Here is an 18,058-nt window from a genome sequence, read left to right as displayed (position 1 = left end):
CATGGTAAACTCATCCCAACCAAAGGCACAGCACATCCATATATCCCAAGCATGAATTTGGATATTTATCATACACGTGGGCATCTAAATCCCATGCACCAATTAGGCTCTGTACTTTTAGCATCTTCATTGTCACTGTGGACTTGGCTTAGAGCAGTGACTCTTTCCTTACCCCTCTCCTTCATCTGACAAAGCTCTCTGGCTCAGCCCTCACAGAGCACGTGCTGTCCCCCCATGGCCCCCAGGGAATGGGCCCTCACTAAGGGGCCGCCTCTGTAACTTAGGGAAGAAGAGTTGACATAGAGCACTTGCTCCCCACCAGGTTTCATAGTGGGTACCTTTCATGCACTAGCTCCGTTAAAGCTTACAGCAAATCTCTCGATTATCTCTTCCGGATTTTGGCCCCTGCATCCGTTGATTTCAGTCTACTTCAGGAATCCATAGTCACCTGTATAGAAGCCTTTATCCCCAATGAGCCTAGTCAGTGTGCCCCGTTTCTGACTCTTGCCTAAGCTACAATCAATACCTGGGCTTTCCCACAGCCTTCACAGCCCTGCATGTTACATTTCCCTACATAATATTTTTTTCTTAATGGTCATCAAAAGCAGCTGCTGTGAACCGTAACAGCTGTCCATGGCTACTTAGGACAGAAATTAGAATATTAATTGTATTCTGTGTCTTATATCCTAAGTTAACTCACATGCCATGGATGGTTCTATGGTCCAAACTGAAGACCGAGGGCCTGAGGAGAGGATGTTTAAAGCAAGGCTATGTCCAAGGAACCCAACATAATTGGTTTCTAAAATATCTATGCTGCAGGACAAGAGTTACCCGGGAGACCTAATCCCCTTTCATCTTCGTAGCAACCTGGGGACAGTAACAAGGAAGTAGAGATGAGCAGGAATCCTGGGACACCTGTCACCTCCAGGGGGCGCAGGAAAGGGGAGGCTAATTGGGTTTGAGGTCTAATGGCTCTCAGGCTTTGGGGCTTTCAGCAATTGTTATTTTGGATGCCAATTAAGATCTCATTTCCTCTTTCATAAGGGACGTCTTCTGAGGAAATGGCGTTCTCATTTCTTTCAAGGCTGCATGTCTCCCTTACTGACTCTTGGTTTTATTCTGAGCCACTTAATACATTGCTGGCTGATTGAGAACTAGGCTCAATTCCTAAACTTAATTGAACTAAAACAATGTCCCTGGTGAGATGCAGTGAATCTACCTGTTGGACTTAAAGCAAAAATTGGGAAGTGGAACAAGAAAAAAACTGGTTCACGCTTGCCCAATGCTTTATTGTTTCCCAAGAATAGGGAGAATGAGTACCCACCTAGACAAAGTGAGGTAAAACAATATTCTATGGAGATTTGGGGCAGGGGTTGTTCGTTTTTGTTTGTCATTTATTTTGTTTGCTTTATTGCCAATTTGTCCAATGGGGGGAGGAGGGAATTAGAGGCTGCAATGGTTAATGGTCCACCCAATCTGAACTGCTACTTTTGACAATATGGATGAAATTAAAAATTTACTTGAAAAGGGACATACTATTGCCTCTAGTGGGAACAAAACATACTATTTCAATAAGTCACTAAATTCTTTGTTATGAAGATATGATGCTAACTTTTAATTCCTTTATATTAAAGAAAACATTTTTTATGAACTTTAGTTTTTTTAAATGCACTCAGCTACGATAATATTATTTTTCCTGGTCCAATGTGAATGCCTTATGTTTTCTTGTATCTAATGCAAGTTCAAATACTCTCACTGTGTACCCATATCCAGGTCCTGGACAGTGCTCTCAGTGGAAAAATTCTGTCACTCACATTCCTGCCTTAGCCTGTAAAATAGAAACTCTGGTTACCTTGGAACTACGAGGGAGAAAATATGTGACATTCTCAACATTTTAACTCTTCTTCTTGGAAAAGGAAGTGACTTACCTTGTTGGTGACACAATTCTCACCCCTCCGAGGGTCAATTTCTCACAATACAACCCTCTCATGTCTGAATCCCATTCCTCCGTCCTTTGCACCACCCAGGAGAGGCTTGTTTGAGTCACTTTCCTGGAATTGGGATGTCTGTAATTCAGGGTCCAATCAGAAAAGTAGACAATACTCCACTTCAACACAGAGAATTTCCTTTTTCTTTTTTGAATTTTTGAATTTTATTTTATTTATATTTTATACAGCAGGTTCATATTAATTATGCATTTTATACATATTAGTGTATACATGTCAATCCCAATCTCCCAATTCATCCCATCACCACCCCCCTGCCACTTTTCCCCCTTGGTGTCCATATGTTTGTTCTCTACACATCTGTATCTCTATTACTGCCTTGCAAACTGGTTCATTTGTACCATTTTTCTAGGTTCCACATACATGCATTAATATACGATATATGTTTTTCTCTTTCTGACTTACTTCACTCCGTATGACAGTCTCTAGATCCATCCACGTCTCTACAAATGACCCAGTTTCATTCCTTATTATGGCTGAGTAATATTCCATTGTATACATGTACCATATCTTCTTTATCCATTCGTCTGTCCATGGGCATTTAGGTTGCTTCCATGACCTGGCTATTGTAAAGATTGCTGCAATGAACATTGGGCTGCATGTGTCTTTTTGAATTATGGTTTTCTCAGGGTATGTGCCAGGTAGTGGGATTCCTGGGTCATATGCTAACTCTATTTTTAGTTTTTTTAAGGAACCTCCAAACTGTTCTCCATAGTGGCTGTATCAATTTACATTCCCACCAACAGTGCAAGAGGGTTCCCTTTTCTCCACACCCTCTCCAGCATTTGTTGTTTGTAGATTTTCTTATGGTGTTCATTCTACCTGGGGTGAGGTAATACCTCAGTGTAGTTTTGATTTGCATTTCTCTAATAATTAGTGATGTTGAACAGCTTTTCATGTGCCTCTTGGCCATCTGTATGTCTTCTTTGCAGAAAAGTCTACTTAGGTCTTCTGCCCATTTTTTTGATTGGGTTGTTTGTTTTTTTTTTAATTTTGAGCTGCATGAGCTGTTTATATATTTTGGAGAGTAATCCTTTGTCTATTGATTCGTTTGCAAATATTTTGTCCCATTCTGAGGGCTCTCTTTTTGTCTTCTTTGTAGTTTCCTTTGCTTTGCAAAAGCTTTTAAGTTTCATTAGGTCCCATTTATTTTTGTTTTCATTTCCATTACTCTAGGAGGTGGGTCAAAAAAGATCTTGCTGTAATTTATGTCATAGACTGTTCTTCCTATGCTTTCCTCTAAGATTTTTATAGTGTCTGGTCTTACATGTAGGTCTCTCTAATCATTTTGAATTTATTTTTGTGTATGGTGTTCGGGAGTGTTCTAATTTCATTCCTTTACATGTAGCTCTCCAGTTTTCCCAGCACCACTTATTGAAGAGGTTGTTTTTTCTCCATTGTATATCCTTGTCTCCTTTTTCATAGATTAGTTGACCATAGGTGTGTGATTTTATCTCTGGGCTTTCTATCCTGTTCCTTTGATCTATATTTCTGTTTTTGTTCCAGTACCGGATTCTCTCGATTACTGTAGCTTTGTAGTATAGTCTGAAGTCAGGAAGTATGATTCCTCCAGCTCCATTTTTTTCCCTCAAGACTGCTTTGGCTATTCAGGGTTTTTGTTTGTTTGTTTGTTTTTGTTTTTGTTTTGTTTTGTTTTTTGTCTCCATACAAATTTTAAGATTTCTTGTTCTAGTTCTGTAAAACATACCACTGGTAATTTGATACAGGTTGCATTGAATCTGTAGATTGCTTTGGGTAACCTACTCATTTTCACAGTATTGATTCTTCCAACCCAAGAACATGGGATATCTCTCCATCTGTTTTTGTCATCTTTGATTCCTTTCATCAGTGTCTTATAGTTTTCTGAGTATAGGTCTTTTACCTCCTTAGGTAGGTTTATTCCTAGGTATTTAATTCTTTTTGTTGCTATGGTGAATAGGATTGTTTCCTTAATTTCTCTTTCTGATCTTTTGTTGTTAGTATATAGGAATGCAAGAGATTTCTGTGCATTAACATCATATCCTGCAACTTTACCAAATTCATTGATTAGCTCTAGTAGTTTTCTGGTAGTATCTTTAGGATTCTCTATGTATAGTATCAAGTCATCTGCAAACAGTGACATTTTACTTTTTCTTTTCCAGTTTGTATTCCTTTTATTTCTTTTTCTTCTCTGATTGTGTGGCTAGAACTTCCAAAACTATATTAAATAATAGTGGCGAGAGTGGACATCCTTGTCTTTTTCCTGATCTTAGAGGAAATGTTTTCAGTTTTTCACCATTGAGAATGATGTTTGTTGTGAGTTTGTCATATATGGCCTTTATTATGTTGAGGTAGGTTCCCTCTAACCCACTTTCTGGAGAGTTTTTATCATAAATGGGTGTTGAATTTTGTCAAAAGCTTTTTCTGCATCTATTGGGATGATCATATTATTTTTATTCTTCAATTTGTTAATATGGTGTATCACATTGATTGATTTGCATATATTGAAGAATCCTTGCATCCCTGGGATAAATCACACTTGATCATGGTGTATGATCCTTTTAATGTGTTGTTGGATTCTGTTTGCTAGTATTTTGTTGATGATTTTTGCATCTATATTCACTGGTGATATTGGTCTCTAATGTTTTTTTATTGTAGTATCTTTGTCTTGTTTTGGTATCAGGTGATGGTGGCCTCATAGTATGAGTTTGGGAGTGTTCCTTCCTCTACTATTCTTTGGAAGAGTTTGAGAAGAATGGGTGTTAGATCTCCTCTAAATGTTTGATAGAATTCACCTGTGAGGCCATCTGGTCCTGGACTTTTGTTTGTTGGAAGATTTTTAATCACAGTTTCAATTTCATTACTTGTGGTTGATCTATTCATATTTTCTATTTCTTCCTGTTTCAGTCTTGAAAGGTTATACCTTTCTAAGAATTTGTCCATTTCTTCCAGGTTTTCCATTTTATTGACATAGAGTTGCTTGTAGTAGTCTCTTATGATGCTTTGTATTTCTGCGGTGTCCGTTGTAACTTCACCTTTTCATTTCTAGTTTTATTGATTTGAGTCCTCTCCCTTTTTTTCTTGATGAGTCTGGCTAAATGTTTATCAATTTTATCTTCTCAAAGAACCAGCTTTTAATTTTATTGATTTTTGCTATTGCTTTCTTTGTTTCCATTTCATTTATTTCTGCTCTGATCTTTATGATTTCTTTCCTTCTATTAACTTTGGGTTTTGTTTATTTTTCTTTCTCTAGTTCCTTTAGGTGTAAGGTTAGATTGTTTATTTGAGATTTTTCTTGTTTCTTGAGGTAGGCTTGTATTGCTATAAACTTCCCTCTTAGAACTGCTTTTGCTGCATCCCATAGGTTTGGGGTCATCATGTTTTCATTGTAATTTTTCTCTAGGTATTTTTTGATTTCCTCTTTGATTTCTTCAGTGATCTCTTTGTTATTTAGTAACGTATTTTTTAGTCTCTATGTGTTTGTGTTTTTTACATTTTTCCCCTGTAATTGATTTCTAATCTCATAGCATTGTGGTTGGAAAAGATGCTTGATATGATTTCAATTTTCTTAAATTTACTGAGGCTTGATTTGTGACCCAAGATGTGATCTATCCTGGAGAATGAACTGTGTGCACTTGAGAAGAAAGTTTAATGTCCTGTTTTTGGATGGAATGTACTATAAATATCAATTAAATCTATCTGGTCTATTGTGTCATTTAAAATTTGTGTTTCATTATTAATATTCTTTCTGGATGATCTGTCCATTGGTGTAAGTGAGGTGTTAAAGTCCCCTACTATTATTGTGTTAATGTTGATTTCCTCTTCTATAGCTGTTAGCAGTTGCCATATGTATTGAGGTGCTCCTAAGTTGGGTGCATATATAATTATAATTGTTATATCTTCTTCTTGGTTTGATCCCTTGATCATTATGTAGTATCCTCCTTGTCTCTTGTAACATTCTTTATTTTAAAGTCTATTTTATCTGATGTGAGTATTCTACTCAGCCTTCTTTTGATTTCCATTTGCATGGAATATCTTTTTCCATCCCCTCACTTTCAGTCTGTATGTTTCCCTAAGTCTGAAGGGGGCTTTTTCTCTCTGTTCTCCTTCTGCAATCCCTATAATGCGAATGTTGTTGCATTTAATGTTGTCCCAGAGGTCTCTTAGGCTGTCTTAATTTCTTTTCATTCTTTTTTCTTTATTCTGTTCCACAGCAGTGAATTCCACCATTCTGTCTTCCAGGTCACTTATCTGTTCTTCTGCCTCAGTTATTCTGCTATTGATTCCTTCTAGTGTATATTTCATTTCAGTTATTGTATTGTTCATCTCTGTTTGTTTGTTCTTTAATTCTTCTAGGTGTTTTTTTCTTTAATTCTTCTAGGTTTTTGTTCTTTAATTCTTCTAGGTCCTTGTTAAACATTTCTTGCATCTTCTCGATCTTTGCTTCTATTCTTTTTCTGATAGTCCTGGATCATCTTCACTATCATTATTCTGAATTCTTTTTCTAGAAGGTTGCCTATCTCCACTTCATTTAGTTGTTTTTCTGGGGTTTTATCATTTTCCTTCATCTGGTACAAAGTCCTCTGCCTTTTCATTTTGTCTGTCTTTCTGTGAATGAGGTTTTCCTTTCACAGACTGCAGAATTGTAGTCCTTCTTGCTTCTGCTATCTGCCCTCTGGTGGATGAGACTATCTAAGAGACTTGCACAAGTTTCCTGATGGGAGGGACTAGTGGTGGGTAGAGCTGGGTGTTGCTCTCAAGAGAAGCTCCTATAAAGACACTGGTGTTGAAAGACAAGGAAGCCAGACAGGCCTTACAAAGCAGCAAAAAGGAAATGACCACAGGATCTTCTCCCCTCCAGGCTGGAGAATAAAGGGAGGGAACCACAGCCATGCTGGCCTATCTGGCCCCACCAGAGCCTTGGAGAAGACACAGCCCTTCAGAGCTGCCCCAAGGCTGGCAGGGATGGGGAGGGGCCTGCATCTTCCTTCTCCTGCCTCTAACACTTGAGCCTCCCAAGGGTCAAACCAGTCAAGAGCAGTCAAGTGGGACAAGAAAGGCCTGGAGATCTCAAATATTCCTTGGGATTCAGGAGAAGCCAGAAGTATTCAGAAGAAATTCATCATCTGTTTTGGACTTGAGAAATAAGAAATATAAGAAATTGTGTATTTGGGAATGAGTGGAGAAAAATTAAGCCAAAACTTGTGTATTTTTTCAGTAACTGGATTATACAGCCATCATTTTGGGACACACCTGGGTTTTGAAGCAAGGATGCACACCTACTTAAAATCTATTCTGTTTTTCTAATTTGATGCTTGTAATCTACAGAGTTAAAAAAACAAACCAAAAAAACCCTACAGGCTGTGTCTCAGTGGACACAGCCTGTAGACTACAGGGAGAGCATGCCTCCTGTAGAAACATCTTCTTCCATGTCTCTACTTGAATACTAAGAGCACTAGGACTCTAAACACTAGTTTCTTCTTCAATGGCAGGACTTTATTGACGAAAGCAACCAACAAAGCCATACATTCTGGATTCTTCCCGCCATTTCTCCTTACAATCCAGTTGGTTGGCCCTTGGTTGTGAGTGTCCAGAGCACAACAGACCAGTTTTCCAAGAGTTTCTAGACTGCAATGGTTGGGTCCTCAATTCCCATACCCATCTCTTCCCCTCCACCAATTCCAAAATTTAGGTTTACTATTTTCACTCCTCACTCTGGGTAACTGAAAGCAGCCTTAAAACAGTAAGATCTTTCTTGTGTCAGACGACAAGATGAATGGGAGTCTCAGCATTAGCTGCAATGAGGCCCCTTTGGTAGCCAGCTCTGCCACACTTCCTGTGAGACTTTTCTCCTCAGGACTGCAAGACTGTGCAGCATCTCATGGCATCTTATCTTCATTCCAATGAAAAAGGGGAGGAAACAAGATGAAGAAAGGAAGGGACAACAGAGTCAAGAAACAGGCCAATTGAAACATCTTTTCAAAAAGCTTATCCAGGAAACTACACCTGGAGATGTCTGCTTACATCTATTTCCCCAAAATGTGGTGACATGACTAGTCTCACTTGTAATGGGGTTTAGTATCAGGAAAGAATTGTGGAGGCACTTTAATGTCTCAAAATTGGGGTTGCTATTTAAATATATATATATTATGAAAAATTTCTCTCATACAGAAAAGTTAGAAGAACAATACAGTGAAAACTTACACACATACCACCTGACTTCTATAATTAACATGTGTTATATTTGTTTCATCACTGATTTGTCCATTATCCATTCCTCTATAATTCAGTAATCCATCTTAGTTTCTTATATTTCCCCAATGAATAATGATGTTGAATGTCTTTTAATAAGCTTACTATTTGTCTTGTGAACACATACAAAATGCATGTTCATTGTTTTATTGGAGTGTAGTATTTTATTATCAACTTCTTATAAGAGTTATTGATATATTTTGGATATAAGTCCTTTCTCATTCATATAGATAAATACTGGGTACTTGGTATTCAAAGACAAACAAAATGAACTCCATCCCCCTTATATATAAAACAAGTTTTAAATCTAGACTGAGTTAAGTCAACCAATGTTACATATTCTCTTTCTGAACATGATTTGAAAAATATTTTATTACTTGACAGAGATGCCTTCTCAGGGAGTCATGAAATCCCAGGCTGGGAGAGTGTTTTCATTTCCTAGGGCTGCTGTAACAACATCTTAAAAACTGAGTGGCTTAAACAACACAAATGTATTGTTTCATAGTGCTAGGGCCTAAAGTCTGGGATCAAGGTGTCAGCAGGGCTATGCTCCCTTCAAAGTTGCCCTGACTTCTGGTGGTGTGATGACAATCTTTGGTGGTTTTGTCTTATATACTTGTCCAAGTGTCTGCCTTCATGTCCACATGGTGTTCTCCCTGTGTATATGTATGTCTGTGTCCAATTTCCCCCTTTTATAAGGTCAGCAGTCATGTTGGATTAGCACCCACCCCAATGACCTCATCTTAACTAATTGCATCTGCAAAGAACCTGGGTCCAAATAATGTCATGTGCACAGATACTGTGTTTTTCTTCAACAAACAAGAACAGAACATTTGCTGCTCACAACTGAACATTGGCATTAAATAGCGAGTGTTTTCATAGAGGTAAGCATAACTGGAGGAAAAATTACTTTGCATTGTTGTTGGACAGGATCAGGGGACAAAACACTATGGTCTAATTCACATTCTTTTCTAAAAGGAAAGAAAAAGAAATGTGAAAGTTGAGAATAGCAGGAAAGATCGAGAAAGGGTATTTCAGGAAGACAGGGATCCTTATTACACAATGTTTGCTAAAAGCCTATCTCATAATTCCATCCTAATTCCAGTGAATGCCCAATGCAATTATTTATGACATAAATAATTCTCTGTATTAAGATACCCCTTTATCCACAATGTTCCTCCAGGGTGGACCAGCTGTCAGGGATGGCTGCATCCTCACTGGACTATTAGTGACTCCTTTTCACAAGAAACTGAAGACTTCTTTCTGATGGAATATATGTGTTTAAAACAGGGTTCCTTTGAACCTAAGCATATAAGAAAGACTTTGATATTTTATGACACAGCCAAAGGGGGGAAAAAACTCAAAGAAACAATAATGAAATAATAAGAATGAAAAATAGAAAGGAAATATGATAGTCTTTAAAATAGTTTGGCCTACAATTAGTTTCTCTAAATACAGTTTCGAAAGCAATCACCACAAATCTGAACATTTGCTGGATCATCTGGTCGGCAAGTGCTGTTGGATGAACAGCAGAAGGTGGGCAAAAGGCCCTTCCCAGTGTAACTCGTCTGGACTCTGGGGGATTTGGGGCACCTCCTGTCAGTCTCCAGAAAATACGTGGGAGGAATATCAGGGAGAAGGTACAGCCAGAAATAGAAGATTGAGATCCCGGCGCAGCAGGAACAGAGTTGATGACTCCTGACAGTGTCTTCAGGATGTGCCAGGGCCCGTGGAAGTCTCCCCTGTGATCAACCCACAGGGGGCGTTCTCTCCGTGGAGCAGGACCACTCTCTGCAGCACGGGGTGATGTCCGCCCCAGGGGTGCGGGGTGACTCACCCTTTATCCTGCCTTCCGACTTCTGCAGCTCAGGAGGGAAGAGCATGAAGCCTGTACAAAGTATTGCATGTAAAAAAGCGTTTTATTTCTGCCTCTCTTTCTCTTTCTCCCTCAACCCTCCTTGGAACTAAGAGATTAAGACATAAGAATACAATCCATAAGGAACTCTTTTTATACCAGAGTGATATCCCTTGCCGGAGAAGAAAGCTTGTGGCCTAAAATATAGGGGTAGCTTCAGGTCAAAGGAGTAGAGGCAAATACAAAAGACAGTCTCCTCAGTGGAGACAGCCTCGCTCACCATCTGCTTGACCCTGGCATCTTCTACATGGCTCACTGGGAATTGTTTAAGTCACAGAGTGCATCCTGTTTGTAGTTAAGAATTAAAGAGTAATCAGTTCAACATTTAAAAATGAGTATTCAACTTTATCTTCATAGGGATGTTATTTTAAAATATTATATATAATATAATATATAATGTTATATATATTAATATTATATATTAATTTTCAGTATCCACCCCAGAAATGTGGATTTGTCTGTGTGGGGTGGAACTTCAGCATTACTGCATTTTTAAAGGCTTCCCAAGCAATTCACTATGGAGCTAGGGTTAAGAACAACTGGTCTATCACATCCAAATTCTAATTTTTTAATTATAAAACAAATTTCTCTTTGATCCTTAACCAATACTCTATCATATTCTCCAGAAATAAAAGAAAGGAAACACTTCTGCACTCAGTCCATGAGGTCAGCTCTGTGCTAATCCCAAAAACCAGACGAAGTAATTACAAGAAAAGAAAACTGCAGACCAGTAACTTTTATGAATATCGATGCAAAACTCCTCAAGAAAATATTGTCAAATTAAATGTAACAACATATAAAAATAATTATATGTTAGCAAGTGAGATTTCCTTCAGGTATGCAAGCCTGGCTCAATGTTTAAAAAATCAATTGATGTAATTCACCATATCAACAGGCTAAAGAAGAAAAACTGTAAGAGCATTTCAATTGTTGGATAAAAAAGCATTTGAGAAAAGTCAACATCATAAAAACTCTCAGCAAATTAAGAATAAACAGAATGTCCTCAACTTGATACAGAATACATTCAAAAACCTACAGTTAACATACTTAATGATGAGAGACTGGATATTTTTCCCTTCAGATCAGGAAGAATTAAAGGATGCTTTGTCTCACTACCAGTGCTTGTCAATATACAAGGTCAATTGCTTTCCTATAGATCAGAAATGAACCATTTAAATGTAAAATTTAAAAATCAATACAACTTACAATAGTATCAAAAAATAAAATACTTAGGTAAAAAATCTTACAAAATATGTACAGCATCAGTATGCATAAAACTACAAATTACTAATGAAAGAAACAAGATCTAAGTAAACAGATATTCTATGTTCATGGATTGGAAGATTCAATACTGTTAAGATGTCAATTTCTCCCAAATTGAACTGTAGATTCTAGGGAACCCAAGTTGAAATCCTAATAACTTATTTTGTAGCTATTGACAAACTGATTCTAAAGTTTACATGGAAAAGTAAAGGACTTGGAATAGCCAACACAATTCTAAAGAGAAAGAACGCTGGTAGAGGACTCTCCAAACCCAATTTCAAGACTTGTTTTAGCTCTATAGCCACCAAGATGGTATGATGTTGGTGAGGAAATACATAGGCAGACACATTAAACAGAAAGGAGAGCCCAGAAATAGACCCAGAGAAGTTCAGGAAAATGATATTTAACAAAAGTGCAAAGGCATTCAGATGAGAAAGGATACCCTTTTCAGCAAACAGTGCTGGAAGGTTTGGATGGCCACATGAATAAAAAAGTAAACCTAGACACAAACCTCCACCTTAAACAAAAATTAACTCAAAATGGAGCAGAGAACAAATGTAAAATGTAAAACCATAAAACTTTTAGAAAAAACATAGAAGAAAGTATATGTGAATTTGAGTTTGGTGATGGGTTTTTACATACAACACCAAAATCAAGATCCATTAAAAAAAATTGATAATCTGGATTAAAAACTTCTATTCAGAGGAAGACATCATTTAGAGAGTGAAAAGGCAAGCCTCAGAATGGAAGAAAATGTTTGTAAAATGGATATTTGATAAAGGTCTTGTTTATAAATATACAAAGTGTTCTAAAAATAACAATAATAATAAAATTTAATAATGAAAACTCAAAAATTCAATTAAAAATCTGAACAAAGAAAATATACAGATGACAAATAAGCATAGGAAACTATGTTTAACATCATTTGTCATTAGAAATTAAAACAATAACAAATTAAAAGAATAATAAGACAGAGCTACACATCTATTAGCAAATTTAAAATCCAAAAAATAAAGAAATATGACAATACCAATTGCTGGTATGAAAGCAGAGCAACATGCATTCTAATTCATTGTTGGTGGGAATACTAAAAGTTCCAACCATTTTGGAAGACAATTTTGGCAGATTTTTACAAAGCTAAGCATAGTCTTACCATACAATCAAACAATCACACTTCTAGGTATTTACCAGCTGGATTGAAAACATATATGTCCACACAATACTATGCACATGAATGCTTACAGCAACTTTATGATTGCCCCAAACTGGAAGCAACTGAGATATTCTAAAATAAGTGAATGAATAAACCCACTCTGGTACAGTCTTACAATAAAGCATTATTTAGCAATAAAGAGAGATGAACTATCAGGACACATGATATAGGTAAATCTTATATGTATATTTCAAAGTGAAAGCAGCTAGTCTATAATTGCATATGTATGATTCCATCTATATGTAATTCTGAAGAAAGCAAAAATATAGAGATGATGAAAAGATCAGTGGTTGCCAAGGTTTTGTGGGTAGGGAGAATTGAATGGATGAAGTATAGGGAGTATTTTCGGGCATTGAAATATCTGTTTGCTATTGTAATGGTAGATACATAACACTGCATTTTTCAAGTAACAGAACTTTATAGCACAAAGATTGAATCCTAATTATACAAATTATATATTATATATAAAATATGTAACATATATATTACATGCAACATATATAATATGTTACATATTATATATGTTGTATGTAATATATATGTAACATATAATATATATTACTGTATATATATAGGATCTTGTGGGGATTCAAAGATGGAATGCAGAATATGATGAAACAATCCAACTGTATTATGAATGCATGGAAAAACTGCACTGAAGAGATTCAGGAGAAAAGGTCTTGACCTAAGTAATTTTGGAAATGCATAGAATCTGTGCAACTTAAAGCAAAATAAATCGTACATAAACTGTACTCTCATTGATAAAGCTGTTTCTTCCTGTAGTATCAAGTAACAATTCTGTAACACTATGCACGTATACTGACTGAAACCGAAAATTGAAGTAAATGGCTGGCAAATGGTAGGAGAAGGAATAATCACTCCAGTTAACATACCAACTCTCAGAATTTATTCTAAAATGTATGCTCCCAATGAGACACACTTTAGCATAAAAACACAGAATAATTAAAAATGAAAGATATAAAGGACAATGTAGAGACACAAATGAAACTAAAATCAACAGAATTCATTAATATAAAAAGTGTAAGAAAATAAATATTAATAGAGGTAAAAAGGGGCCTCTCCCAGTGATAAAGGGGTCCATCCGGTAGGAAGTTACCAAAATCCTAAACTATTGGAATCCATACATCATTCCAACATGCATAAAGCAAATTAAAAGAGAATTTAGGCAAATGCACAATCATATTGGGAGTCATTAAAACACCTTTATTAATAGTGATAGAACAAGCAGACAAGAAAATCAGTAAGGATATACAATATGTTAACAACAACATTTGTGAAACTTGATTTAACCAACTTAAGAAAAATATCCAATATCAATAGGATTTGCATTCTTTTTAAGGTCTAATGCCACTTGTACAAAAATTGTCCACACCCTGGCCCATAAAGAAATCCTCAAGAAATCAAGATTAAAATTAATCAGAAGATATCTTCTGAAGATAAATTTAGAAATCAATAACAAAATAACTAGAGAGTTCCTAGCCATATGAAAAATAAACAGTACAATTCTAAATATCTCAAAAATAAAAGAAATCACAATTATTATTTTAAAATATTTTAAACTAAATGCTAATTTGATACTGCACATTGAAATTTTGCAGTATGCTGATAAAGCAATGTTTAGAGGAAAATTTAAACCAAAATGCACAAATTAGAAAATAAGAGACTGAAAGTCCATCTAATTTTCTCTCTTAAAAATCTAGAAAAAAATAAGCAAATCAAAATAAAATAAATAAAATGATAATAAAAAGAAGAAATCAATGGAGTAGAAAATAAAAAGTAGAGTAACTCAATATAGCCAAAATTAGTTCTTTGAAAAGAATAATTCAGTTAATAAGATACTGGAAATACCGATCAAAGAAAAAGAGAGAAAGGACAAATTACCAATATCAGGAATGTAACAAGGATACATCAAGAGATCCCAAATATACATTATTTGATCTTTCCTACCTATTAAGAATGCTTGAGATTGGCTGTTCTAGGATTAAATTCAATTGTTTAATGATTTCAAGGCATCTAGTCCTCCTCTTTGTGTTGCTAAATGGCTGCCACAGCTCCAGACATCACATCCTTGAAGAACCACTGTCAAGGACATTAAACAGGACTGAGGCTTTCTCCTCACCTGCCCTATTATATCAAAAGGAAATTCTTCCCCAGAATTAAGCCAATAGGCTTCATTTTATAAGTCGTTAATCAGAATTAAGGTTACATGCTCTTCAAACAGAGACGGTGACCATATACCATGATACCAAAGGCTCCTCAACTATATATGGAATTTTTTTAATCATCAAGAAAGATGAGGAGCAATAACACTGGGGTAGGCAACCACGTTCTCTGTCACATTTAACATTCTTTTCAGCTCCATGAGTAAATACATTCTCTCTTTTGAAAAAGCTACTGTTGGTTGTCTGTTATTTGCAAACAAAACTATGTGGTCTAATACAAACTGAATACTATTTATCATTAGTGCCTGTCCTTGGAAATCAAGATAATGAATATACCAGCTACAAACCACTCATAATTATTAAGGAAAAACATTTGTCCGTTAATGCCAATCATTCCTACGTCTGTGTTACTAAACATTTTTATAGATAATAAAATAATATTTGCAGTATTTTGTAAGGCAAAGGTCTTTTTTTTTTTTACCCTGGTATATACACATATCAAGTACATGGGTAAATACAAAGCAGTTCAAGACATGGTTTCAGTCGCCTGCCATGGACGAGATACCCTGCTACGTGAAGAGTACACTGGCCTCTACAACTCTCAGCCTACAATGTGCACAAATCATTCCGCTTTACTGAAGCAGGAGCTAAAAGAGAGCAGACAGATCCAAGAAAAATCAGAAAAGTGTTCCTGGCAGAGAAGCATTGAGTAAAAATATACATCCTGATGTTTGATCATGTGCTTTTTCTTGCTCTAACTTTACCCAAATAGAATTAGACACTGACTGATGTATGGCTCATTTTGAATTCCACTGTCCCTCTATGATGGAAATCTAATGTAAAATGTTTACCCTAAACTGGGTGGTACACAAAATATTGATACTATGATTGAATCAGAAATGTATTTGGATCCTCTGCACATCATATAGTTTGTTTCCTAAACAAATCTGGTTAAAGAAAACATCAAAGGTATTTTTGAGAAAATAGAACTTGGGAAAATAAATTCAGTCCAGCTGACATTAAACTCTGCTCCTGTCAAACCAAACAGGATTTTAATGTATCTTGCCTGTTAAGTATTAGTGAGGAATCTGTCCAAACAGTAAAAAATAAAATCCCACAGTCACTAAATCAAAGTAATTAGAACTCCAGTGATGGGTGAAAGTGGAATCAGATGTTCTCCCTCACGGGGAAGTATCAGTTGGCTGGGATATTTGAAAATCCATGACTTCAGACAGAGAGCTGCAGCTAGATATTATGACAGAGGATTTTTTGTGTTATGCAGGTTACACTGAGCTATATTTTTGCCAATTTCATGTAGGAGATGAATTATATAGAGAAATTAGATTTTTGGAAGCCATGTGCTGATTTTCCAACTGCAACCTATAGAAGTTAGCTGTGTACATACATCAGTCATCCCCAGATGTTTTACTATTTTCCCTGTAAATTGTTAGTGTAGAATTCTTCTTAATTTGGGACTCTGGTATATTTTACTCCCTAACTCCTGTAACAGGATGGAAATTTTGTTAACTGTGCTGTGCATTGTAAGTCTCCTCCAGCGAGACCTAGAGTAACGGCACCCACAGATGCCTCATGAATCAAAGGAGCACTAGATCCTGAGTTAACTAGTTGAATGGTGAGTGGCCTTCTCTGTTAAGCAGATTTTAACATCTCAAAATGATTTCTTACATCTATTTTAATCCTGAATTACAATATATATGGAAGAATATGGAGTACAAATAAACTAATAAAACAGAAAGAAAAAAAAAACACTCCAGAAAAAATTTCAACAAAATTGGCCACTTTGTTGTGTCATATATAGCAAGAAAACCTACAATTTTTCAGTGATGAATAGTATTTGGGATAGATACAGACACTGACACACCTTGCATTTTTAAGTCTAATACTAATAAAAATAATACTGATTCCAAACATACATTGACCCATCACTACATGGTGGCAGGCAAAGCCTTCACGTTTTCAGTGCAATACATCCCTTGATCCTCACACTGACCTTTAAGTGTTTTACAGATGAGGAAATTATGGTCTTGCCTAAGTCACAAAGACAAGTCACCCAACAGCACACAACTGCTCATGTGGGTCTGGGGTTTGGACACTGCACAGTAGAACCACAAAGCCGATTACTTTAGCCACTTTCCTCCACCACCTCCTAACTTTGAAACATGGCATGTCAGGAAAGTTTGCCTCATAATCTAGTTATGCAATGACTTTATCAAGAGTAATTTTCATCCTTTAATGTCCAACTATTATATCACCATTTTAAGAAATTCCCATTTCCATCAGCAGTGTACCCCACAGGCATTAACCAACATAAGGGTGTTTTACAAGCCAGCAGGATTTCAGAAGACAGAGCATCCTGCAGAGGGGGAGTTGGTGCTACCTTCCCACCTTGGCCAGCTGCTGCATTTTCTTCAGCTCCACGCAATGCCTCCCCACCACACAAGTGCTGGAGGTAAGCAGGTCTTCCTCTTCTTATTCCCTCGTCCCAAATCCACAATCAGGGTTGCGGTGGTGGAGGTTTCTGGAAGTCAGGCAGGACACATGTGACACTTGGAGGGGGGGTGATGACATCAAATCACCTGTTTGGAATTAACATTTCCAGCATGCTGTTTATCCTGTGGGTAGCAAGAACATTGCGTCTCCAAGAGTAACCTGACTCATCAAAGTCACCTGGAAGGGAAAGCCTATGGGCTGGTTCCTCACTTGAGATGCTCCCAGGAAGAAGCCAGCAGAAGAGGAGGGAGTGACATTCAGTGATGAGCCATCTCCTCTTCTCATCAATCCCATGTGACATGTTGTAATAACTCCATCTTACAGATTAGAAAAGTCTTGCTGTGGACAGGTCCCTCGCTCAGGGTCACAGACTTTGAAGGTGTCAAAATCTGAAGTCAAACCAAGGCACCTGGTACTCTGGGAAGACAGTGGCCTCCCTCTGAGAAGACAGGATACCTGCAGCCTGACCACACGGAGGTTGGGCATTTTGTCCAGGGTGGTCTTGGATAAACATACAGTTCCATCTGCCTTCATCCCTCTCAACTTGGACATTGCCATAAGTAAAGAGTGAGTTTCTCTCTTGCACCTCAAATTCAGAAGTCTGACCCTGCGAGTCAATTTATTAGGCAGATGATACCCTCATAGAGTATGTTTTCCACCCTAAATATATCAGGAAGATTGTCTGCCTGACTTCTCTTTTAGTCTTGGCTACTTCAGAAGTTGGCTTATTGAGAAA

Source organism: Mesoplodon mirus (genome assembly GCF_964341445.2).
Source record: "Mesoplodon mirus genome assembly, chromosome: 14".
NCBI classification, from domain to species: domain Eukaryota; kingdom Metazoa; phylum Chordata; class Mammalia; order Artiodactyla; family Ziphiidae; genus Mesoplodon; species Mesoplodon mirus.
Note: the sequence above shows the minus strand (reverse complement) of the source record.